At 45.4% G+C, this 25017-nt stretch overlaps 1 long non-coding RNA gene across 2 annotated transcripts; it reads left to right on the top strand.

The window, feature by feature from the left end:
• Positions 1-3910: 3910 nt before the first annotated feature.
• Positions 3911-23112, top strand: LOC102150919 (uncharacterized). 2 transcript variants are annotated; one of them, XR_011428907.1, is made up of 7 exons: positions 3911-4870; positions 5225-5340; positions 9070-9171; positions 10977-11334; positions 12896-13015; positions 17921-18097; positions 19925-23112. It is a non-coding gene; the product is annotated as an uncharacterized lncRNA (long non-coding RNA). The 2 variants fall into 2 exon arrangements; XR_011428900.1 differs by lacking the exons at positions 3911-4870; positions 17921-18097; positions 19925-23112 and adding an exon at positions 13156-13277 and having other exon boundaries at positions 5206-5344.
• The last annotated feature ends 1905 nt before the right edge of the window (positions 23113-25017 follow it).

Below are 25017 nucleotides of genomic sequence, written 5' to 3'. Positions count from 1 at the left end.
GGAAGGCGAACCCATACCCAAATCATGTGTCAATCCTGATCATTATGAATCGTTGACCTTTTCAGGGTAGAAGGATCTGACGGAATCATCTGCTGCTGGGTAGCTGGTGTCTTTCCTCAAGGGATGGCACCGCATCAGAGGGCCAGTTTGGGATTCCATTGCTGGAAGGTAAGACCTTCAGCAGCAGGCGTGGCGTGGTCTTCTCCTCAGCCTGGGCTTGGTCTCCATCTCTGCATCTTTGGCTGTTCTGTTCTTGAACCCGTTGGGTAAGCACTGGGGTGACCAATGGCAGGCTGGCTGACATCCCGACCACGTCGTCCTGTCTACTTGGTGTTCAGCGCTGCTTCTACGGTGGATGCTCTGGTGGGAATTAATGTGCAGTGTGAAGGTCTCACACGTGTTCCCACTCTAACAAGGCTGTCCACTTGCCTCTTCCACAGAACCTTTCTGTTCCCATACCTTCTCAGTGGGCTGAGCAAGGGTATATACACACGCACATTTTCATATATGTTTTTTATGTTTATTTACACATATTAAAATCCATGAGTTCATACCAATCTCTCTAATTCCAGTCCAACATCCTGGCGTTCATTCTAGATTTCTCCCTTTCCATTTTTGTAACTCCTTCTCCAACAGTGAGAAGCCTGGTTCTCATTATCCTTAATAGACTTATTTATGGGAGATTTGCAGATTCCTCTGTGTAGCCTCACATGGCCGTTGTTGCCCCCCTACTTTGTGGACACCCTCCTTACCCCACTTGGGCTCCAGTACCTGACTCAGTTTCCTCCTTGCCAATGGATGCTCCCTGGTTCTGCTGAGGCTCTGACGCCTCAGGCCAGGCTGCCCTTCTTCGTGGATGTCTTCCTCACCCTGTTCAGTCTTTGACACCACTCAGAGGGAGGTAGGGGCCCCACAGTCCCTGAGCTTGAACCTCCTGGTCCAAACTGTCTTTCTCAGAGTTCTCAGACATTGGCCCAGAGAGGAGGTAGTGTCACCTTGTTTTTATTTGCCATTTTTTCTTTAGTGCATAGCTCTCTCTAGAATCGCCCATGAGGGGGACAGAGCAAGAGGGCAGAATTTGGGAATTCCGATACCATCAACTATTATGTTCCTAAAATTAAGCTCAATAAGATGCAAAGATAAAAATGGAAAAATATGGAATTGTCATTGTTGTGTGCTAGTGTATGAGACGTATTAAATTCTCTTTATGGTAACAGACACTACACAGCACTCCTTGAGTACATATCACAATATTCAGGTTAACAAATCACACACCAGGTGATCACAAAGCCATATGTGATGGATGATAACCGCCTTTAGGAACAGCTTTTTAATTTCCATTCCACAACTTAACACCATAATTATTACACCCATCATGGTCTTATTCCACATAATCCTGGAAATACTTTGGTCTCAAAAGAAAAGGGCAAGGGAAGACTTTCCCAAATGAAGTATTTCTTGCTGTAATAATTGTGTTTTTAACATAAAGGATGAGATTATGCCGATATCTCCTTGGCTTTAGGAGCTGGACATGGAAATTGAACTACAGTTACTGCTGGGAATCTCGTCGCATAATAAAAGAAAGAGCAAATTTGAAGTGGGTTAAGACTAGGAATAAAATGCAGGCTGTCTAGTTCAATCTGAATTTCAGGTAAGCAACAAACACCTTAGCACAAATGCACCCCAGACATTATGGGGGACATACTTATACTAACAACTTATTTGTTGTTTATCCAACATTCAGATTTAATGGCGTGTCCTGTGTTTTCATCTGATAAATCTGGCAATCCTAGATAAGAAAAGAAGTCAAAAAGTTGTCATCTGTTTGTTTTTCTAAAGCCACAGAACAATCCCAACCACTTTACCCAAGAAAGAGAATGTAACCCAGATAAAAACAACTGGCTCTAACAGGGGTTTCTCCAGATGTTACCAGAATGGGCATTAAGTGATCAAAATGGAAGAAACCGACTAGGGAAGTGTCCCAACCATGGGAGAAAGAGAGGGAGAGACAAACCAAGAAGACAGAAGACAGAAGGAAATACATGGAAGAGTAAAGAGAACAAGAAAGGACAAGGACAGAAGAGAGAGAGAAACTCTCAGGAGAAGGAAGATGGAGCCACTTAGGAGAGGGGACAGCCATTTGCACCAGCTCATCAGAAGCAGAGTGGAGCCTGAGCCCTCCAGAAGGGGACCACATGGCCACTCATCTCCAGCTCCAAAGCAGAGATACAGCCCATCTCATAAATCATCAAAAATCATAATCAGGTGCTTATCAGATCAAGAATCTAGTAAACCTAATTGCCCAGCCCCAAAAAAGGAGTAGCTGGCCAGGCATTTACATCTGTGCTCCGTGGTCAAGCTGTAGACTCAGAGTGGTTTCTTATTGTGAAAAATGCTTCTGTAGCATCTCCCCCATATCCACTTTCTCCAAAATGAGCCCCTCTAACTATGTAACAAACGTGTCTTCTTATTCATGGTTTAGGAAATTATTGCAATAAAATGTACCGGAATAGAGTCATAATAACATCCCAAAATATCCTACCAAGAAATCAGATTTTTTAACACCACAGACCACAGATAATATCCTAGACCTTCATTTTCCTACTCAGCAGAAGCGTTAACATCCCGTTTATGTTGTAATAGCGACAACAGGCAAGAATGCAACTCTGGCTGCAGAGTTTAAGCAAATGAGGAAAATGAAGAGTATCAGAGACTTTGGAGCACATGTGACCCAAATATTTTTCCTAACAGATGAAGAGACTACCCACTGGGTCAACATCTTACGTAAGTCGAATTTTAAGAGGCTTAGACCAGTTGGGAAATGGAGCAGCAGACTCTCTTGGGGTCTCGCCTGCGCCTCCCGCCCTCGCCAGCTCACTCCAGCTCGACTCCAGCCGCCAGCACCTCCTTTCCTTCACCCTGACGGCTGCCTTCCCTGCTCGTCTCATTTCTTCACCCTCTTATCCCGGCTCTTTTCACCTCCCACATCAGCCGCCTTCACTGGGGTCATGATCTGTTGCTGGGGAACCCGAGTTAAGACAGACAGACGTCTAGAAGTTTGCTATATCTCCAAATTTCTGGTCAACATAATAGATTATTAGAATGCATTTGGCTAATAATTGTCACTTTATTATACTTTGATAATATACTATTGTGCATAACAACAATAATTTCTCTTTCTATCACTTAATGTTTTCTAAAAACTTTTATATATTTTATGCTAATTCAGTGTTCTTTCATCCACTTATGTTTTCTCTTTTAGATGAGTTTATCATCAAGGAGAGTGAAACTTTGCTCTCGGTAGATGGCCATCACCAGACCCTGAAGATGAACAGGAAGAAAAACATAACTGCTTAAGAAACATGTGAGATGAGGCAGACATGGAAGAGGCTGAAGTCCGTGTAAAGGCTCCGTCGTCATTTAAGTTGCTCGTCACTTATACAGCAGCTCGATGGGCTGGGTTACCTGTGTCTGTGTCCTAAATCAGGCTAAAAACTCGAGAATCAGAAAGTTCTGAGGTTTCTTTGAACTCTAAAAATTTCTTCTTAAGTAGCCGCAGGAAAGTCACCTCAGCGTGTCCGGCATTTCACTTCCCAGGCCACAAAGGGTTTGAGGAAGTTAGGAAGGAAAAGACACTTTATTCAAGCCCCCTGGGGTAGACAGTTGATGTATTTTTGGCTGCCCGACTCCCTAGAACACTCTTCCTATTTTGGGAAATTCTCCATCTTTTGAGTCCTGTCCTTCCTACCACAGAAGCCAGAAACTCTTTCCTGACTCCCATCAGCCAGGCCCCCGCGTGGGATAGAGGACCCCCGTCAGACACTTGTGTGACACCTCCGTTCAGAGGCTGGTGCCACACAGGTTCACTCTGGGACAGCGACTGCACAGATTCCGGAGGCAGTGGGCCGAGGGTCAGCTGTAGGCTGCAGCTGGCTTTCTGGGTCGGCTGTGGCTGTGGCATTGCCTCCAGCTGGTGACTCCACAGGATCATCCTGTGGCAGGGTTTGCAGTTGCTCAGGCTGTGTATCTGGTCCTGGAGAGTCCGTGTGCTACCAAAACCATTCGCCACATTTCCTTAATGCTTAAACCAGCCAGTTTGCAACTGACAACTAACTGACACCGTCTTTACATGCAAAGCCACGAAGGAGGGAATTTAAAAATGAATGGGATCTCGTCCTCAAGGAGTCTATGTAACACCGTGGAGAGAAGGAAAGTAAATGACCACAATAGCCAGCGGCCTCCGAGGGGCAGAAGAGTGCTGTAGGAAGAGCAGACCCTCCGAGCCGTCCTGCCGGGGCTTCCAATCCTGGCCCCACTGCTGTTAACTTCGTTTCCTTGGACTAGTTGCTTAACCTCTCTGTGCCTCAGTTTTTAATCTGTAAAATGGGGATAATAATATGATTACCTTATAGGGTTTTATGGTGGAGAGTCCTCATTGCCTCCCCACCTGCATTCTCTCCTTTCTGGGCACACGGCTGAGCAGTTCGAAATTGTATTTCACCCTCCGTTAGAAGGAACTCTGTGCAACCATGTGACTAAGGTTAACAGCAGAGTGAGAGCACAAGCCATGTGTACAGCCCTGGCTCTACTTGGTTAGGAGGAACTTCCTTATCCTGGATGAACTCTTTCTTCCCTTTCCTCCCGGCTGTTTGGAGGTGGTGTTCACAGGTGGTGAACCATGATGGGGAAGCTCAGCATTGGGGATGGCAGAGCATCCTGCTCGCCTGGGGCATGTTGACTGTAGAATGGAGTCCCGTCTACCGTCGCGGCCTTGTCATGAAAGAAACCACTGTCTGTGTTCCCCGTGGCCCAGATTAAGCAGTTGACCCATGGCTACACTCCAAGTGCCAGAAGTGGGATGTAAACCCAGGTCTGTCGGCCAGAGAACACTAGGTTGAGTTTCAAAATACAAATGTCCTTGTTATTTAAACAATCTCACATTCGTATGAAAATAACGAGGCCCTAATCAGTATTATCACCCTGAGAATTTACATCTGTTAGGTTCCCTTGAAGGTCAGGAGGGTCCTTCCACCCCGGGCTGCCGCATCCCTCACCAACACTGAAAGGGGCCGTCAGGGAACAGAAGGTGTGTGGCTCAGACTCTAGGGTGGTGACCATGGAGAAGGAGTCCGTGTCTCACTGACAAGACTGTCCAGGGGTTCCCGCCGGGGAGGGAGAAAGTGACAGCAAGAGGACTGAGGGGCCTGGCTGTCTGTCCCTCCAGGGAGATAAGGAACAAATGACGCACAGGGAAGACCAGCGGCGACAGAGGATGAGAAGCAGCAGTCACAGCAGGGAACTGCAGACCCAGAACAAAGACCCTCCACCTTTGCCTCGATGGTAGGTACGTATTTGTTCTTTCTTCCATTTTAATAGTCAGTGAGATCCCCATGTCACCTCCTTGGGGACGTCACTTCTTTTCTAACAGCTCATGTCATTTCACTATATTCTGCCTGCGCAGGATGTAGTCATTTAATGGTTCATTTGCTCATATTGACGATTTAATACCTGCACAGGGAGCTCCTCCAGGCCTGATTGCATATGGATCAATGGTGACTTTCGATTGACAGCTCTTCCTCATAACAATAATGGGGGACCTCGAGGATTGCGAGGGAGGGGAGGGGAGCGGAGCATCTATACACTTGACTTTTTAAGCATATAATTTTCTTTACTTCTACCAACTCATGACATTTCATTGTCCCAGTTTTTAGAGATGAGAAACCTGAAGTTTAAAGAGGTTACATAACTTATCCAAGATCACAAATTTAGCAAGTGGAGGAACTGGTGTTCAAGCTCAACACCCCTGACTTGGAAGTCTGTGCCCTCACCCTCTGCCTGTGCACAGGCCCCTGAGGACGGTGCCCTTCAGACTGAACCGAGTCTCCTCTACGAAGTGGGCAGGATAAAGGTCCTTACCTGGCGTAGCTGGGCACGATGAAACAGTGCACGCACTTAGCACAGTGCCTGGCACACAGTAGGTGCTGACTGTGCTGGGAACACCCACAAATTTTCTGCATGTAACCGCGAAATGATGCAGTTTTAATGGCATTACATTTTGCACTGAAGCCAGAGGTTTGTGAGGCTGACTGATCCGTCAGCTGGCTAGCCTCCCTGAGCTGTGAGTGGACCTATGGACTAATTGTTCCATTTTGGTAGTAAGTGAAGAACTATCATAATTAAGACAAAAAAATAATGAGGCGACTGACTTCTCTTGGTTGCTCCAGAAGGTAAACAAAAGCAAACGAGAGGAAGTTACAGAAAAGCAGACTCCAACACCATTTTGAGGGAGAAGTCCAGTTGTCGGATGTTTCCTAAGGAAGTAAAGGTCACTGAATATGCCCAAGCTGACCAGGCCCACCTGACAAAGGTGACCTGCGACCTTGTCCCGCGCTGAGCGTGACACCAACTGCAGTGTTCTCATCCAGTCTCTCGGCTGAGTCTTTATGGCTGTTTTGTAGCTTAGGGAGAACTGCTCCATTTCCTTCCTGGGTAATTTCAGGACATCCCAACCTCGAAATTTATGTGAATTATGCTTGATTGAAGACTATTTTCTTCTTCAAATCCACTTTTCCCATTTGTCTCTCCCCGCACCTTTTGGGGGAAGAACCGTGTGGAGCATCTGCTCCGACTTCCTGTCCTGTCCTCCAGCTCTGAAGAACACCCCCGCTCCTGTGGGGGAGGGAGGTTGGCTCTCCTTTGAGAAATCCCCTTCTGTGTGCACTAGTCACACCCTGGGTACATTTTACGTCTTATTTTTAGGAGCAAAGTATAAAGAATCCTGGCACCGCCGGCAGTTTCCGTGGCAACCCGCCTGCCCCCTCGCTGGTCCAGCTGTGCAGAATGAGACTCCGCAGGAGGCCGGCTCACACCTGCGGGGAGAGCGCTGTGAGGGTGCGGGCGTGTGGAGCAGCCCGGAAGTGGGGTGGGGGGGTGAGAGAAACAGCCTTGACTTAGAACTGGAACTGTTATGGGTCCCGGGCGTTCACTGGCATGCCCTAGTTGCCCTGGTGTTTTCCCACAGGGCATGGTTTTAGACACAAAAATAGCATTTAGACCAATGAAAACTAGGTTTGGGTATTTATATCAGAGCAGCTTGTTGATGGTCCCCCTTCCGCCGCCTCACCTCTCAGGGTCTTCCTGCCTAACCTTCCAGGCTGCACTGGATCACACTGACATGCTTTCGTGTTCATCTTAAGTAGCTCTTTCAAGCCAACTATCCTGGATCTCAGACGCTTTCACCACCCTCCCCTCTTGACATGGTGGGAAGAGCCAGCGTCTCTGGGCCAGGCCTCGGCGGGCCTGTAAAAGCTGCTCCAGGAGAGAGTGATCTGGGGGACACCAAAGGACCTCCAGTCCAAAGTGACCTCCCCCAAGGCCGTGTCATGTCCCAGACCCTCGTGATAACCACGGCTCCGTGTTAAGTCATTTGGTTCCACAGGATTCTGGGAAATTGAAAATACGCTTTTGGGAGGAATAACATTTTACAATCAAATTTATATTTTATATTCTGCTTACTTCTAAGAAAACAAGAGGCGGCTCGTAATAAAAAAGACATTAGTATAGAGACCACAGAAAGGAATAAATAAATATGGGTAGACCATGCTTACACATCGATTGAGCTCCAGGTTTCCTGAGGCCAGTCAAATGAATTTTTTATTATAACTCATTATATGATTATCACCTGTTAAAAGAAAAGACACTAGTTTGTCAGGAGAGAGACATTATTCTGATATGAAATTCTTAAAAGGAACTCTTGAACATATGAAAGAAGAATGAAGTTTTTTCAACAGTAATTTAGGAAAAGATGCAAAATCATTCTACACATGGTCATTAAGTATATTGACCTTTGATAAAATCTGAGGTTATAACCTCAAAATAAAACTCAGTGGAGCCACTGAGGTGATGCCTTAAACCCTCTAAGGCACAAATACGCTAAGTCAATCCTGGAGCAGCTCAGCTCTGGGAGTGTTTGCAGGAGAGGGCTCCGAGGGAATGCGACACGCAAGGCTGGATTTCTGTAGGAAGTGGCACTGAGGGCCACCTGTGGGGTCAGAGGAAATGTGGGGCTAAGGCTGGCCATCAGGCATAGGAAGCTGCTCATACTAAGGAAGAAAGAAGGTCACGAGGCAAAGGGAAGGGGGCGGCAGGAGAAGGTGAAGGTCAAAGGTGAATGGAACCTGCTGGGGAGTTGGCCCAAGGCGTCCCCGGAGCAGGCAGCTCTGATGACGAACTGGACAGTAGCAAAAGAGGGACAACCATCGTCTCAAATGACTTTCATTTGGTTCTGTATTTGTAAAGCACACTTGTCGTGGGTAAACTGTGACCCTGAAAGTGATAGATGAAAACTGTAGTCTCAAAATTGCACCTCTAAGAGGAACATTTGTCCCACAGCTTCTTGGTTTAACTTCCTTCCTTTCACTGGAAGTTTGAAAGTAGAGTTTTTTTGTTTGTTCCTTTGTTTGTTTCGGAAAGCCATTAGTAATCCAGAAAAAATAAGCTAAAATTCTCTAAAGCGTTTGAGGAGTGAGCTCAAGTCGCCCATCCTGCAGCGTTGTGATTTTTCCTTCGTGTATTACTCAAGCGGGATGTGTTGGCTGCCAGAAGATGTTAGAATCAGTTTTTAAAAATAGCACAAATTAAATACTGACATTAAGGAATATGGAATTGATTTTCTCAACTCGGACTAAGTTTTCCCTTTACCCCTAAGTTTTGGTAATGCTAAAATATCAGCAAAATGGATTTAGTTTAAAACAGCAGGAGACCCTTATTTTCTGTCCCCTCGCTTTTAAAGACGGCTGGTTCTAGGAGCAGAAAGGGACCTTGGTGTCTGGGGTCCACTCCCGCCTATGTATCGTAGTGGCTGTAGAACCAGAGCTGACGCCCAACGGTTGTGCACTGTTGTGCGTATTTGTCTGTGTGTGTGAGTTAGGGGAAAGTGGTGGGAGGAGAAAGAAGGGGGTTTTTTTCTTGAATATTTTTCTCTCCACTAGATGTAAATGCATCAAAGGAAGGGGACACATTTTATCCCTCTTGGCATCCTCAGTACCTAACACAATACCTTACGTACAGGTGACACTTAGGACGTATTTATTGTATGAACGGATAACAAGACCAGTTCTTCAAATTACAAGCTCCAACATCCCAGGAAAATTTGCCTCGGCACTGGATTTGGTGAGTGTTACTCTGTCACAACTTCGGAAGACTCCCAGTTCTAAGGAGACGTGAGAGGGGCGTCAGGGTACCATCTTTGCATCTCCATCCCCTCGCTGCCTGCCCCAGCAGCTGCTCAGCTCATGTCAGCCTCCCCTTATCTGACTCTATAGATATTTGGGGAACTTGTGTAGTCTTTTCTGGCAGAAGTGGTTGAGGCTGAGGAGATGACATCATAATAGGGGCTGCACAAGGAGGAAGTCCAGTCAAGTGCCCCTGAGGGAGGGCGTGATCAAGACTAGAGTGGGTGACAAGAAGGCTAGGGTGCTCCTTCAGGCAGCTCAACAACAGAACAAGCCCAGAGAATCTCAAAGACTGGAGGCTTCCTCACTACTTGGCCCTTGGGTACCCCAGAGGATGAGTGTCTCCTTTACCCTTCACTGGAATTGTGGCGTCTTCTTGGCGTTTCTCCCACTGGATCTGTAAGAAACTTAAGCATATAATTCTTATTAAAGGTAGGGACTGGTAGAGTGGGCAGAATTTGCTAATTAGGTGCTTTCCAAGCACTTGCTCCCATCGATTGAACTTGGCACGTGTTCTTTGGGAGAACTGACCTTTGTGCTTCTTCTGCCCTCCCACAGGCCCCCGCCCTGAGAATAATCCCCCAGGGCTCTCTGGGCCACTGCGGAAGCCAGGCTGGCTTGCTCCCAGTCTCTCAGCTGAAATGATGACTGAGTCTCTTAGCCAGCTTCCTAACAGCTCCCTGGATTGGCACGCAGAATTTCTTGAAAGTAAAGTTCTTCCTTCCTTTCCTGGGAGAATCTTCCCCACGCCCAGCCCCTTCTGTGTTGCTGCTCTGAAGTTCTCTTATGCATTCTCTAAATGCCCCGTATTTCCTGACAACGCCAGGCTTGACTCATTGTCTCACCTGACGAGTGTTAACACATTTAGTGGAGGACTTCAGCCCACTCGTGTTTATTTTAACCACCAATATATTTAGTCATCCTTCTGACTTTTTAAATTCTACTTTCCATGTTGTCCTATTTGCTGCTGTTTCTCCCTCCTTCCTGATGTCTACTGGATGACCAGGGTTTCTTTTTCTTTCCCTCTCTAGCAGGGACACTTTTTCTGTTATGGCCAGATAATGAATATTTTAGGCTCTGTAGGCCATATGGTCCCTGTCACAACTCCTCGATCCTGATGTTACAGCGTGGAAGCAGCCAGAGACAGCACAGAAATGAATGAACATGGCTGCGTTTCAATAAAACTGTTGACAAAACAAGCAGCAGGCCAGATCCGGCCTGTGGCCCTAATTTACCAACCCTCACTGTAGAGGATTAGAAGTTCTACATCCTTCCTTTTTAACGAACCTACCTTGCGTTAATAGAATCCACATGCAATTTATATGACAGATAATCTAAACGCGATGACTTGAACAGGGCAGTTTATTTCTCTAATTATACGTGAGCAGTCGCAGCCTCAGGACCCAGGATTCTGTCTTACTGGTCCTGGTCACTGCGGTGCTGCCCTCACTTGTGCCTCTGTCCTCACCCAGGTTTCAGCCCGTGGAGGCGGGGAGGAGTGGAGGGTGTGCCCCTTCCTTTCGGGGACAGCCTGGAAGAGGCACGTAGCACTTCTGCCCGCACCCCTTCTATCATGTTTGTCGTGGGTCACACTTGGCTTAGAGGGACTCTGGGACTTGTAGACGAACTGGCAGGCCACGTGCCTGCTGCAATCCTGTGACCGTAGAAGATGGGAGGATGGAGATCGGGGGCATCTAGCTGGCTCTGCCACAACTAAAACTTTGATTTTCTGATTTCCTTCAGGGGTTAAGTAGCGTCTATAGTCCCTCTCTGATGGCACGTATTTCTTCAGCACATTCAGAATCCACTTATGTTTCTACTGCTATCGGGTGCTCCACACCCCGAGTTAGCAGATGCGACTGCTGCTCTGATGGTCGTTGTCTAAGATCTCACCTCCAAGCTTTCTGGACAATTATTCTACGTCTTTCTCTCCTTTTCTCATGGAGAAAGAAGAGGCAGGACATGGGAAAGGCTTAAGATTTCTGCTTGGAAAGCCCCAGGTTGAATGACTGTAATTTACACAGAGTTCCATGTCTGGCGGTGGACGACGTGAAGTGGAGTGTCGGCTGAGGTGACACGAGCCCCCGCAGACGACACGTTGGTGAGTCAACTCTCCGCTGTCGTGACTGCTCTGAGAACCTCAGGCATCAGCCCCTTTGTGAATAGTTTCCATCTGCACGCATGGGTGTCTGACAGTGTGTTTACATGCACATTGGGAAGAAAAGCCAAAATTATTTGGCTTGGCGTCCAAAACTGCCTCTATTTTTGTTGTCTGCAGTGCTCTGATTCAGTGCGTTTTAATGAGTTTTTAACAATGCATGAATTTGAGTCAGAGGAGCTCAAGGAGAGGCTGGATGGCACCCACTTATTATGGGATATGGAGGGATAAGACGTCATCTGCAGTTGCCATGCCGACAGCCCCAACTTCATGCCCTCTCTCCTTCAGAACTGAATTGTTCTCATAGCAGCTGGGTGCAGGCAGCTTGACGTAATTGGGTGTCTTCCTTTAGCAGGTTTTAAATCTGGAGTCCTCCTTGAGGTAATCTCCAAGTTCTGTCTTGCCCGGCTTTTATCAGCCTTCTTTAGGATCCAGGCTTTGAAACGCTTCTTCCTGCACGGCCATGAGACATTTGTGGGTCACCGTGTGGGGATCTATCTTGACACAAGCAAAGGCAGACAAGAAATGTAACATTGTTTTCTTTAAAGACTGGAATAATCCCTTTTTCTGCACACTATTCGGCTGCTCCTTGGCTTACGGCATTGAGCCCACAATGAAACAAACTGAAATCTAAAGGCATTGGCTTATATTAATTTTTTTCTTAAGTGAAAATATAATTTAGCCTCTCTCATTTAAGTATTACTGAGTAGCCTCTAAATCAGGGACAAACCAGTATATTTTAGCTGCCTGCAGTTTCTTCCTGCTGCTGGAGGTAGACTTTGAATTTTAAATTGCCGGAACTGGAAAACTGCTATCTGGGGGCCCAGAACCAATTTCCGTGTGTTAAAGTGGAAACTGGAATCTGTTCTGTGGGCAAGCCTTGGTGAGGTTTTGCATTGCAGATAGGTGTAAAGCGAATAACTCCACATTAATTTTGGGAAAGCTCCGAACCACTGAAATAATACAAATATAGATGCCTCAGACTGAGACGTTTTTATTCAGTTTAGAAATAGGAGCCAGAGATGTCTTTATCAAGACTATGTCCTTGCAGAAAAATATCTTTTTTCTAAATATATATTGAAACTGTGTCCCAAAAGGGTAGTCTTTAGGACTGAATAACCTACCACTTGGTTAACATGTTGCTGATTAATTACGTGGTTGCCTTGAGGTGAGGGGTGGGGTCAGACCACACTGAGACTCCCCCTGTCAGTCATACTGGGGTGGGAAAAGAAAGACGGGCTTTGGAATGATGGAAGGAGGATTCTGTCTGGATGACTGAGAGAGATGGGGAACTAGGCTCTTAGGAGAAAGAACATGGGAGGTGGTATTTGTGGGACATAAGCAGATGTCTATAAATAGTCACAGATCAGGAAAAATGACCTGCGGGGCCTCTGCGAAGTTACGTGGTCCGTGGTCCCTACTTAACTCTTTTACCCCAGAATTTACTAAATATATTCAAATAAGGAACCCGTCTGTTGCATAACACTTGTTATATATGCCACAGAATACTATTCTGAAGACTACACCATGGGATATGGCACTAGCCAGACTTCCCCCTAGCGTGCATCGGGACCACCTGCACGGCTTGTTGGAACACAGATCGCCCCACTCCCAAAGTTTCAGAGTAAGTAGGTCCGGGGTGGGCCTGAGGATTTGCATTTCTAACAAGTTCCAGGCTGCGTGCTGATACTGCCTGGTCCAGGAAGCACACTTTGAGAATGAATCACAGATTGAAATGGTCTGGTCCCTCGTTTCTCTTTCTAGAGTAACACAAATCAAATCCAGAAGTACAGTCATTGAAATAAAGGCCATGTATTAGAAGTCCACAGCTAACATCGTATTCATGGTGAAAGACTGAGAGCTTTTCCTCTAGGATCAGGAACAAGGCAAGTATGCCCTTGCTCTCCACTTCTATTCAACGTAGTAGTGGAAGCCCTAGCCAGAGCAATTAGGCAAGGAAAATAAATGAGAGCCATCCAAATAAGAAAGGAAGAAGTAAAATTGTCCCTGTTTGCTGATGACGTGATCTTATATTTAGAAAATCCTAAAGACGCCACAAGGAAACTGTTAGAATAATAAACTAATTCAGTAAAATTGCAGGATGCAAAATTCAGTCCATACACTGCCAACAAACAATCTGAAAAGGAAATTAAGAAAAAAATCCCATTTACAATAGCATCAAAAAGAATAAAATACTTAGGAATAAATTTAACCAAGGAGGTGAAAGACTTGTATACTGAAACTACAAAACATCGGTAAAAGAGGTTAAAGCAGACACAAAAGGAAAGACATCCCATGTTCATGGGTTGGAAGACTCAATATTGTTGAAATATCCGTGCCGTGGCCGGCCCTGTGGCTGAGTGGTTAAAGTTCTGCACACTCATTTTGGCACCCCAGGTTTGTGGCTTCGGATCCTGTGTGCGGACCTACTCCACTCATCAGCCATGCTGTGGAGGCATCCCACGTACAAAACAGAGGAAGATGAGCACAGATGTTAGCTCAGGGCTAATCTCCCTCAAGGAAAAAAAAGGAAGATTAGCAGCAGATGTTAGCTCAGGGCCAATCTTCCTCACAAAAAAAGAAAAAAATCCATGCTATCCAAAGTGGGCTAAAGATTCAATGCAATCTCTATCAAAATCCCATTAGCATTTTTTACAGAAAAATAAAAAACCATTCTACAATTCATATGGAACCACAAAGACCATGAATAGGCAAATCAATCTTGAGAAAGAAGAACAAAACTGGAGGCATCACACTTCCTGATTTCAAAATATATTACAAAACTACTGTAATCGAAAAAATATGGTCCTGGCATAAAGACAGACATAGAGGCCAGTGGAAGAGAATGGAGAGCCCAGAAGTAAATCCACGCATAAAATGTCAACTGCTCTTCAACAAGGATGCCAAGAACACGCAGTGGGAAAAGCACAGTTTCTTCAGCAAATGGTGCTGGAAAAACAACAGCCACAGCCAAAAGGATGAAGTTGCAGTTTTATCTTATACCATACACAAAAATTAACTCAAAATGGAATGAAGACTTAAATGTAAGACCTGAAACTGTAAGACCAGCAGAAAACATGCAGGAAAAGCTTCATGACATCGATCTTAGCAGTGATTTCACGGATATGACCCCAAAAGAACAGGCAACAAAAATAAAGTGAGACAACATCAAACTGAGGAGCTTCTGCATGAAGAAAGGACGCCATCAACATTGTGAAGATGTACCAAAACGGGGGAAGCTGTCTGCAAACCATAGATCTGATAAGGGGTTGATCTCCAAAATATGTAAGGAACTCCTACAACTCAGTAGCAAAAAAACTAATAACCCGATTAAAAAATGGCCTAAGAACTTGAATAGACATTTCTCCAAAGAAGGCATACAAATGGCCAACAGGTATAAGAAAAAATGCTCAATGTCCTTAATCATCAGGGAAATGAAAATCAAAACTAGAACGAGATATCATCTCAATTTGTCAGGATGGCTGTTGTCATAAAAACAAAAGACAAGTGTTGGCGAGGATGTGGAGAAATTTGAGCACTTGCACACTGCTGGCGGGAGTGCAAAATGGTGCAGCCACTATGGAAAACAGTATGGAGATTCCTCAAAAAATTAAAAATACAGCTACCATGTAATCCTACTTCCGGGTATTTATCCAAAAGGTGAACATAGCACATAGAGGACGTTATGCTAAGTGAAATAAGCCAGGCACAGAAGACAAATACTGCATGATTCCACTTATTTTAGGTATCTAAAATAGTCAAAATTCATAGACTTGAGAGTAGAATGGAGGTTGCCAGGGACTGAGGGGTAGGAGAGACGGGGAATTACTAATCCACGTGCAGAAGTTCAGTTCAGCAAGATGCATAAGCTCTAGAGATCTGCGGCACCCAGAGTCAACGATAATGTGTTGTGCGCTTAAAGATTTGTTAAGAGGGCAGATCTCGTGTTAAATGTTCTCACTAAAATAAAATAAAATAAAAAGAAGAAGTAGTCACTGAACTCATGCCATGAGCAGGTGTTCTGCCCAGAAGCGCAAAGGCACGCTGAGAAAGAAGATGCCAGAGACGGAGACGTGAAATAGTCACCCCACACTTAGAGCAAGGTAGGTTTTAAAATCAACAAGCACTTACGATATTATCCAAGCTTCCTGGCTATTTTGATCATTTTCCAATTCAATGGTGTTTTTGTTTCAAGTGTAAAATAATTGAAAGGAGTTTTAATTATTAAGATTAGCTACAGGGAATATCTGCATTCTTACCCCCTTAAGAGCCTCTGGGCGTGCTGGTCTGTGTCACCACAGCCGTGTGACATCCAGTCAATTAGATCGGAAGAAACCCAGTCAGTCGTCAGTTGTTAGGCAATTTGGAATGTAGAACAACACACTGTTTTGTTGATTGCTTTGGCTGAATTGATTAAATGCCTCCGAGAAATGGTGGAAACACTTCAGTTTGTGTGACAGCTTTACATTTCTGCTTTCCAGTAATTATAGTCTCTGTTGAGCCAATACTTCCAAAGGAAATACCACGAAATGTTCTGAATTGGTGTCTCATTTGCAATATGTTATTATCTTCATTATATTTACCTGAAATAGAGGATTAGCAGAAAGAAAACCAAAGCACAGCAGGATAGAGGAGCTGCCTGTCCCCCACAGAGCTCACGTGGAGAAGTTAAAGTGCGCAACAGCTACTTCTGTGTCTCTGGGCAATTGGAAGGTGAGGTGCACGGGCTGTCGCCCACACGTCCTGATACGCTTCCCTCCACGTTGCCTTGGGCATCGGCTCTTGGCACACCTGCCCAAAGTGACAAACTTCAAGAGCGTGTCAAGATCACTCCTCTGCGTTTCAAAGCCTCTGGGAACCAGCCAGCCAGCTGTCTTCTCGTAATACGTGGCTCAGTGAGTGGGGTGGCGCTGAACTCTGCTGCTCAGATACCCGGCTGAGCCGAGCGTGACTCTGGCCCTAGGAGCTGCCTCTGAACGCACCGTCGCATCTGCACCAAGGTCACAGTTCCCACAGCTGCTCCCATCAGTGACTGAGCAACTGTGGTTCCGTGCAACGTGAGCCTCCTTCAGTGGGCGAGGCGGCTCGGGGCCTGCCCACGGGCCTGGCTGAAGCTCCGCGGGCGCTGCCCTGCTGTGTTGCTACCCACCGTCCTTCCCTCTCTCCATCCACAGGGGTCAGACCTTCTTTCCATCTGAAGGTGCTTTCTGCCTCCTCCTGCTCTCACTCCTTTATCCTTCACACCCGTCACCCTCTCTTACACAGCTAACTCCATCTTGGCATCCACTTCTCAGAGGACCCAAACTCACAATGATCACAATTTTCTCTTTTGTTGCTGGGAAAAATTGGCTCTGAGCTAACATCTGTTGCCAATCTTCCTCTTTTTTTTTTCTCCCCAAAGCCCCAGTACCTAGTTATATATTCTAGTTGTAGGTCCTTCTAGTTCTTCTATGTGAGCCACCACAGCATGGCAACTGACAGACAAGTGGTGTGGTTCCACTCCCGGGAACTGAACCCAGGCTGCCAAAGCGGAGCACACTGAACTTTAAATGCTAGGCCATCAGCGCTGGCTCAACTATGATTTTTAGACCATCACACAAAACAAAATCAAAGTAATCTGTAGTTTATGAATGAATTTTAAATAATGGAAAAAACAGTTCTGGGCCTGGAGTAAAACAAAAAATTCGAAAGTTTAATAGTTCTCTTCTCAGGGTCCCAAAGTAGGTATAAAGCCAGTTGATATTTTCTATGATGTTACATCCTTTGTAGTTTGCATGTAGAAACATCCCCAGCAGCACATTGCTGTGAGAAAAAGTCTGGCTTCTGGGCCAGCCCTGGTGGCCTAGTGGTTAAGTTCTGTGGTCTCCACTTTGGGAGAACCCACACTGTTGGTCAGTGGCTGTGCTGTGGTGCTGTCCCACATGCAAAATAGAGGAAGATTTGCCACAGATGTTAGCTCAGGGCAAATCTTCCTCAGCAAAAAAAAACTCTGGCTTCTCTTGATATGCACCCTTTCCTATTCAGAGATGATGCAGTCATTGAAAATTATCTTTCATATAAAAATGTGTAGCCTTTCTTTAACACATTTTAGATCATCTTACTTGTTTCTGCTTACAAGCTTTTCCTGTTAGAAAATCATTATGAAAGTACAGAACACTTTATTTTTAAATAAAAATCACCACCTAGTTCCAGCACCCAAAGGTACTTGATAACGTAGTTACCATTTGAGTGTGCATTTGTCTGTATTTTTTCTATACATCCATGTATGTCTACACAGTTGAGATAAAACAATATTACAAATTTAGGATCCTGCTTTTCCCCATGGTATTAGATTTCTTTATAGAATACTTTAATGGCTACACAATATTCTGTTCTATGATTATCTGGTTATTTACTTATCTATTCCCTTATTGTGGAAATTCAGGTAATTTCTAATTTTCTTGCTATTGTAAATAGCCTATAATGAGTATCTTTGTTCGTAAAAGTTTAGTCTGCATTTTGAGATTCCTTCCTTTACGTGGACCCCTAGGAGTCCTTCCTGACTTCCTGGTGAGCCCACAGCGTGGGAAGAACCCCACATCCACATGGCACATTGGAAGCACGTGGCCCAGCAGTCAGAAGATTCACTGCTCCGCCAACTCGCTGGGTGTCCTCCGCAGGTCTCTGCCTCAGAGTCCACACGTGTAAAATCCCGGAGTGGAATCAGGTAATCCCTATCACTCCATCCATGTTCAATACTCCTTAAACATTCACTTAATGGGCCTATCTCCTGCCCAGGGCCATAACTTTTGTTGTACACTTCAGTGCTGTATAGACACAAAGGAATACCACTAGTAACGGTCTAGGATGTTGCTGCCTTTATACCATAGAGAACACTCAATATTATATAGGAACGTGGTTGGTTCTGTGACTCTCCACTCTCCAGTCAGATACTTACTGCTGTCTGTGTGTTTGTCAATTAGTTTGACTTCTGAGTATTAAGAAGTATCTTATAGCCGTGTGAACCTGCTCAGGGAGCTTCTAATGTGAACCCAAGGTGAAGTGCCATTCACTTGTTGGGTGTTAAGGTCTCACATTTAAATTTTCCTTCTGTGTTCGCTGCGTTTCCATCTGGCTCAATCTTCATTAAACAGGCTGTATTAAGTGTTTCTCTGCACCTGGCCCTGTGCTAGGAGCTGAATTACAAAGACGTGGTTTTTGATGTCGAGGAATGTCTGACGGAAGCATCACAGTGCCGAGGACAAAGGAGTGGTGCACAGCCATCTGAATCTCGGTGCTGCCTGGCTGAGGCCTCTCAGGAGGTCCGGAAAGGAGGACCCTGAGGGATTCTGAGTCTGGGGGGCTGGGGCCCTGCAGTACTGTGCTCCTCAGAGAGAAGATGTGTGGAGGAAATGGGATCCCAGGAGCTTTTCAAATGAAGTGGCAAACCTTGGGGTTCTCCAGAGGGAGAACGTTTCAAGATCTGGGATCCAAATCAGTAAAGATTTTTTTTCCTGACAAAGGTGGAAACAGAGCCAGATTGAACATAAGTCAACTACGGAATAAACAGGGATGATAAGAACGTAGGGAAGGCAGGTCTCAGCGGATGGCGTGCAGACAGGTAAGGGAGTCAGCGCGGTGGACTGGGGCTAAGTACACTGATGCACTGAAATACTTCCGTGAGAAAAGGAATTACTTCCAGCTGCCCTGGACCTCACTGGGGCCGCTTCTCTTGACAACTTCTCTTTATGAAATACGGAGGTCTGGCTCTTTGTTCACACGTGTTGTGGGCTTTACCTGGCTTTGCCATCAAGGACTCCCCTGAGGGGTTTGGGGAAACACTTTGTAGGAAAGATACTGCCAGGGCCGGCCCAGTGGCATGGTGGTTAAGTTCATGCTCTCTGCTTCAGAGGCCCGGGGATCGTGGGATCGGGTCCCAGGCGTGGACATATACAACACTCATCAAGCCATTCTGAGGAAGATTGGCTACAGATGTTAGCTCAGGGCCAGTCTTCCTCACACACACAAAAAAAGAGAGATACTGCCTCTCCCCACATGCGTGTGGGGTAGAGAGAGTGACAGTTACAGTTTTGAGAATGCTAATATCACCAAGAATCAGTGCTCAGCTAGCTTGTGTTTTCAGAACGAGGATATTTTATAGGCTAACTGATGCCCAGCGCCCCATGCTATGCAGATGCGTATTCAGGAACTTGAAGCTCTGACGCAAAGCGTGAGATGAAGACTCGGGTGTGCTGGTTGAATCGCAGGGGTCCCAGGGAGCAGGAGTGAGGCGTCCGAGGGAGGGAGACAGAACAGGAGAAAGAAAGGCGATTTTGGCTTTCTGAGCACCCTGCACCTGTGGCTAATATGAGGGTGACATTGTACTGCTGTGGACATCAGGGACTCGTGCCAGCACAGACCCTCAGAGGAGCAGTGGAGAGTGTGGCTCACGATGGTCTCACTGATGGACGGGGAGGCTGGGGTTCGTTCGCCACCTTCCATTCCTCATTCACTGAAGCTCGTCCCCTAAGGCATCAACCTCCCTCACTTTCAGATCACATCCATGCGGGTGGAGCAGACTTTGGAAAAAGTCCTGAGGCAAAAAGTAGAGAGATGTCCTGGCACATGCTGGAGGTGAGACATTGGCCATTTCCAGGGACCGCCTGCTGAACAGCCCCAGGGTCCCCTCCCCATGGCTGGGGGGCTGAGGGCTGTGGTCCTAGGCCCATGGAGGACACCACCACTGACTTCTCAGTGCTGCCCGTGCCCTCACTAGTGTGTGCCTTCTTGTCTCAGTGAAGGAACTGTCTCTGGCCCTTCCTGGGGACCACCGTCTTGGTTAGGCTCTCTGGTGTCTCATAACAAGCCAGTTCTCGTACATCCTCTGGGAGCCTTGCCCAGGGATCGAACAGGAGACTGATCCAGTCCTGGATCCAGCGGCCAGTTTGCAGGAAACACAGGGGACAGAGGAACATGCTGGATTACATACGCCGCGAGTGTGCAGTCAGCAAAATCCGGACTGTGGGAGACTGCCAGTCAGAGGACCCAGATGAAAGAAAGGAGAAAGGGATAATTAGGTTAGCACTTAACAACATCTGTTTTTCTTTTTTTTAAATGGTCAAGACTAAATTATAATGTCCAGGGACATTTTATCACAATTGGGTGATGAAACTATTTGCAAAGCAGCAAGTACTGTAAAAACAACGGGGACGAGCCCCATGGAACAGGCTTCTGAAGTGGAGGCAGCGTTTCAGTTTTTGGCCTGTGTTGTGATTACAAAGGTGTTCGCTTTTATAAAAATTCATCATCATACATTTGTTTTGTGTCGTTTTCTATATCTTTATTTTAATTCCAATAAAAAATGTTTTAAAAGAGAGAAAGATACTTTGGAGACACAACAACCAGATATAATATGTAGACCTTGTTTGGATCCTGACTTGAACAAACCAAGTATGAGATATTTATGAGATAATCAGGAAAATTAGAACATTGACAAGATCTTTGATGATATTTAGGAATTATTGTTTAATTTTAGATGGGATCATGTTACTGTGTGTTTTAGAAAGACACACAGGGGTATAAATGAAACAAATTGGCCAATGTTGATAATTGGTGAGCCTGGTTGCAGGGTACATGGGGGTTCGTTATATTATTCCCTCTACTTTTGTGCATATTTGAAAATTTCCATAATAAAAAATTTCTTTTATTGACCTTGTTTGGATGAGTAGGTCATAAGCAAAAGAAAGACGGCCCCGTAAATTCTGTGTATAGTTTGCACAAGCAGCTTCCTCCCTGTTCAGTTAACTGCTCTGAAAATTCTCCCTCAATGGGACAAGTGTTTGAGCAAATAAAAACTTTAGGGCCAGGTGTCATTTGTCAGATAAAATGTCCCTGAACACCCACTATCCCAATGCTTTTTTCAGGTCAGACAGGGAAAATAAAACACGTTTGACCTCCTTGCTGAAGGGCTGGAGACCGTGGAGCACAGGCTAAATTGCAGTGAGTGTCCAGTCCAGGGGGCGACGCCCAGATCGGTGCACCCTATAGGACAGAGCCTTCCATTCCACACTCTGCAGAGCTTCAGGTCCAGACCCAGAATCTGTCTCCGAAATGCCTCCCACACTTGCAGAGCAGCTGCTCGAGCTCCAGCCAGCACCCAAAGGAGAACAGAATCACACGGTGGTTTTCTAAGGCTTCGCTGCCTCTGTTTGTCATGCTGGCATCGGCACCACATGCCAACGGGTGCAGCGAAATGAGAAGAAAATGTTTCTATGACTTTGCTGCTGATTTTAAAAATAACGTATCTAATCAGCCAGCTGTGATTACATAAAAAAATTCAAATAATCATTTCCGCAGTTTATTTCATCCTAAACAGTTCTCAAATATGACTTTTCCCAAAACCGTAATACAGTATCAGACAGATGGCCCGTTTGATGGGTTCTATTTTAAACAAGCCCCCTGGGAGATTATTGTTTTTATGAAAACGTAGGAAAAATAATTTATCCCAGGTCAAGTGGACAGAACTAAAAATAAATTATGATTTTGACAATAGGAGGTACGTTTTATAAGAAAGTGTTGTCAGTTCATGGAGATACAGTGATTTGTCCCCCCTGGAACTTGAAAATAAGGGAAATAAAGATTGACTTGAGTGTTAAACCATGCAATCAGTATATGGTGATCAGAGCTTGCAACGCACATCTGCTTAGAGAGCGAGAAGCTGTCAGGGCAGCAGACGGGGGTCTGGAAGAAGGAATCTACGACTGCGCCTGAAGAACGCGTTCATCCAAAGTCGGTCACAGAAGTACGGGAAAACAGGTGTCACTAGGATAGGTGTTGGCTGTGCATGCCTAACACGGCTCAGGGGACAGGGAGCCTTACCCAATGCTCTGAGTTACCTGAGTCTCATAGCAAGACCGCCCGTCCTCAGCCAGATGGAAACTCAAGGCAGAGGTCGCAAACTGGAGTGCTGCACACCTGACCTAGCTCACAGATGGATCTGTCTGCCTCCTGTAGGCTTTCTTTTTAATATTCAAGCTAAATGGAAAAGTTTTTTTAAATGAAAATATTTTGCATAAGATTCTCCATTTATACTTTTCTTGAAAAAGCTCACATTCCCACGTCACAACAATCAGCTGGTACTAAGAGCTGTCCACAGCCCCCAGCAGGCACCGTCACTCAGCTCTCTCACCTGTCTGGCCCCTGAGTCGTCTCCGCTGGCCACCCCCAGGGAGTACCATCCACTAACCGGCCAGTCTCACTACCTGTGTTCTGGGTCCGTGCTCCTGACAGATCTTCTGGTTCCAGCCTGACTTTCCTTGTAGGTTCTACAGGGAGGAACTGGGCTGGGCATGTGATGTGAGGACTCCTGCCTATGTGACAGTTTTGTTTCATGGTACAGGAAGTATGGCATTTTGATTCTGCTTATCAGGCTCCGGTAAACCAGCCGTGAAGAGGTGTATCCACATCTCTCTGGTGTCCCAACAAAACCAAGTGTCAGTCTTCAAGCCTGAAAATCAAGACCTGCTTTCTGCTGAACTCACAGTGGCGAGCTCCCTGGTATGTGACTTGGGACTGAGCTCCCCAATGTCACCATATGGAATCTCCACAAAGAGGACATTTTCCCTTTTTCATTTTATATTTATAAGCTACTCTGTGCTCTAATTTTGTTTTATGAATCACATTTTCTTACGTTATACTTTTGCTTGTGGTCATGTGTGTGTGAAATAAAATCCGAAAATGGGAGATAAGGTGAGTAGAAGAGCATACGAAATGAAAGTTTTGGTTCGGAAATAAAATGAGCTTTGCCTTTCTGGCACTTCTTTGCAGAGGGCTGGGTGTATGTTTTTGGTTGCTTTATCCTTTGTTAGTATCATAGTTCACGGCTCTTTCCTAATCGCGGAAGAATTATTGTCTTGTCGAACTCTCAGATCTCATCTTGTCCACTTTGTTTGTGTCTTGGCCTCCGCGGTCATCCGCAAGCTCCCTTTATCTTCTAATTTAGAAAATGCCCATCTACGCATTAGACCTCAGTTGTGTCATCTTCCAAAAAGCAAGATGACTGGGAAAGAAAATCCTGCAAGCTCTTCTTGCACGCTCACACATCGCAGAGGCTTGCATCCTAGGCGTTTGGAAACCACAGGGAGAACTTTAGAATGACTCACACAGGACACACCTTGAGGGAACATAAGCTCTGAGAAATTCTCTCTAGCACGAGTGTTCAATCAGCATTCGTGGGACAACTCTCCACATTTCAGCCATGAACACAGACACCTCATCCACTCCCTCGAGAGGCAGTTATCTGGCATCTTCCATGCATGGGCGACCACAGATACACGCAAAGCCAGTCGAATGCAGTGCTAAACTTGGTACCAGAGATCGTAATGATGATGACGACGACGATGAAACAGACAAGGACGTTCTTGCCTTTGCAAGCCCAGAGGTGATTTCGGTGGTTCTGTTTTTTGCTCTACAGGATGGAACTGTCTGGCAGCTTACAAGAATTCCCAGAAGGGGTCACACAGATCTATACTTAGTGTCTTCCTCCTGGAAAGCGATGTCTTTGGACATCAAATTGGAGTTTAATGCAGACTAAAAGCTGGCAACCGCATAGGGAATATATCTCAATAATGCTTCCAAATAATTTTAAAAACACACCAGAATGTCAGAAACTCATTTTCTATCTCTGCCCCGCCCCCCATATCATTCCTATATCAACATCATTTGTGGTTGAAGTATCTTAAAATAAAAAGTGAGTATGTGGCGTATTGAGAAATAATAAATAAATAGATCTCTTAAAATTATGCTTTTGGAATCACATACGCATTTGATGACTAATCAGCCATACATAATAGGATCGTAACTGGCAGCTTCTCAGACCTTCCACTTCTACAGAATAGAATACTTCCAAGGTTGACATTTCAGTAAGTAAAATACATCTTCAATGACAGAAAGAAGTTTTGGAGTCAATTTTTAACTAGGGTTACAAACTTTATTTTAGATCTTGCTTTGTAAGAAAGAGAAAGAACAGAAAAATGACCACATTTTTGAAGGACTAAATATTGATGCTTTAATTATCGAATTTACAGTCCAGCTCCAGCACCTCAAATAAGGCACCTGCCGTTGGCCTGGGAAGGGTTTTATCCCATAAAGATGTTGTGTTTCTTGCCTTCAATGTGTATTTCGAATTTAGAAAGAGATCGGAACATCAGAGGTATGATTTTAATGGAAGCATTATTGTAAGCAGGACCTATTTTTTTCCTAAAATAGATCTGCTTGACCAGACCCTTGTTCCTCCTCCTGTGAACTCTGTGAGCAACAAGCCAAGGAATTTAATAACATGACAAATAGTGTTCTGGAAGCTATGTGGAGTATGTGTTGTTAAAACTGTTAACTTTTAAATGGCAACTGTCCTTTTTTATCATAGTGACAAAGCAATGACTCTGCGAGTTCCATGTGGGAACCCTGTAATTAATTTTGAAACCGCCCTAGCAATCTACGGGTAGGCGTAGAGATCTGACAGCCGGGAGGACATTTGATGGCCTCACAGAGGAGGCTTTGATACCGTGTTTCATAATAGAAGCTGGACGCCAAGCTTCAGGCATTACGTCAGTAACCACGGAACCGCCTGCCGGGAGAGAGCACCCACTT

This window comes from Equus caballus, chromosome 1 (assembly GCF_041296265.1).
Source record: "Equus caballus isolate H_3958 breed thoroughbred chromosome 1, TB-T2T, whole genome shotgun sequence".
In the NCBI taxonomy this organism is placed as follows: Eukaryota; Metazoa; Chordata; class Mammalia; order Perissodactyla; family Equidae; genus Equus; species Equus caballus.
Note: the sequence above shows the minus strand (reverse complement) of the source record. Positions and strands in the feature narration are given on the sequence as shown.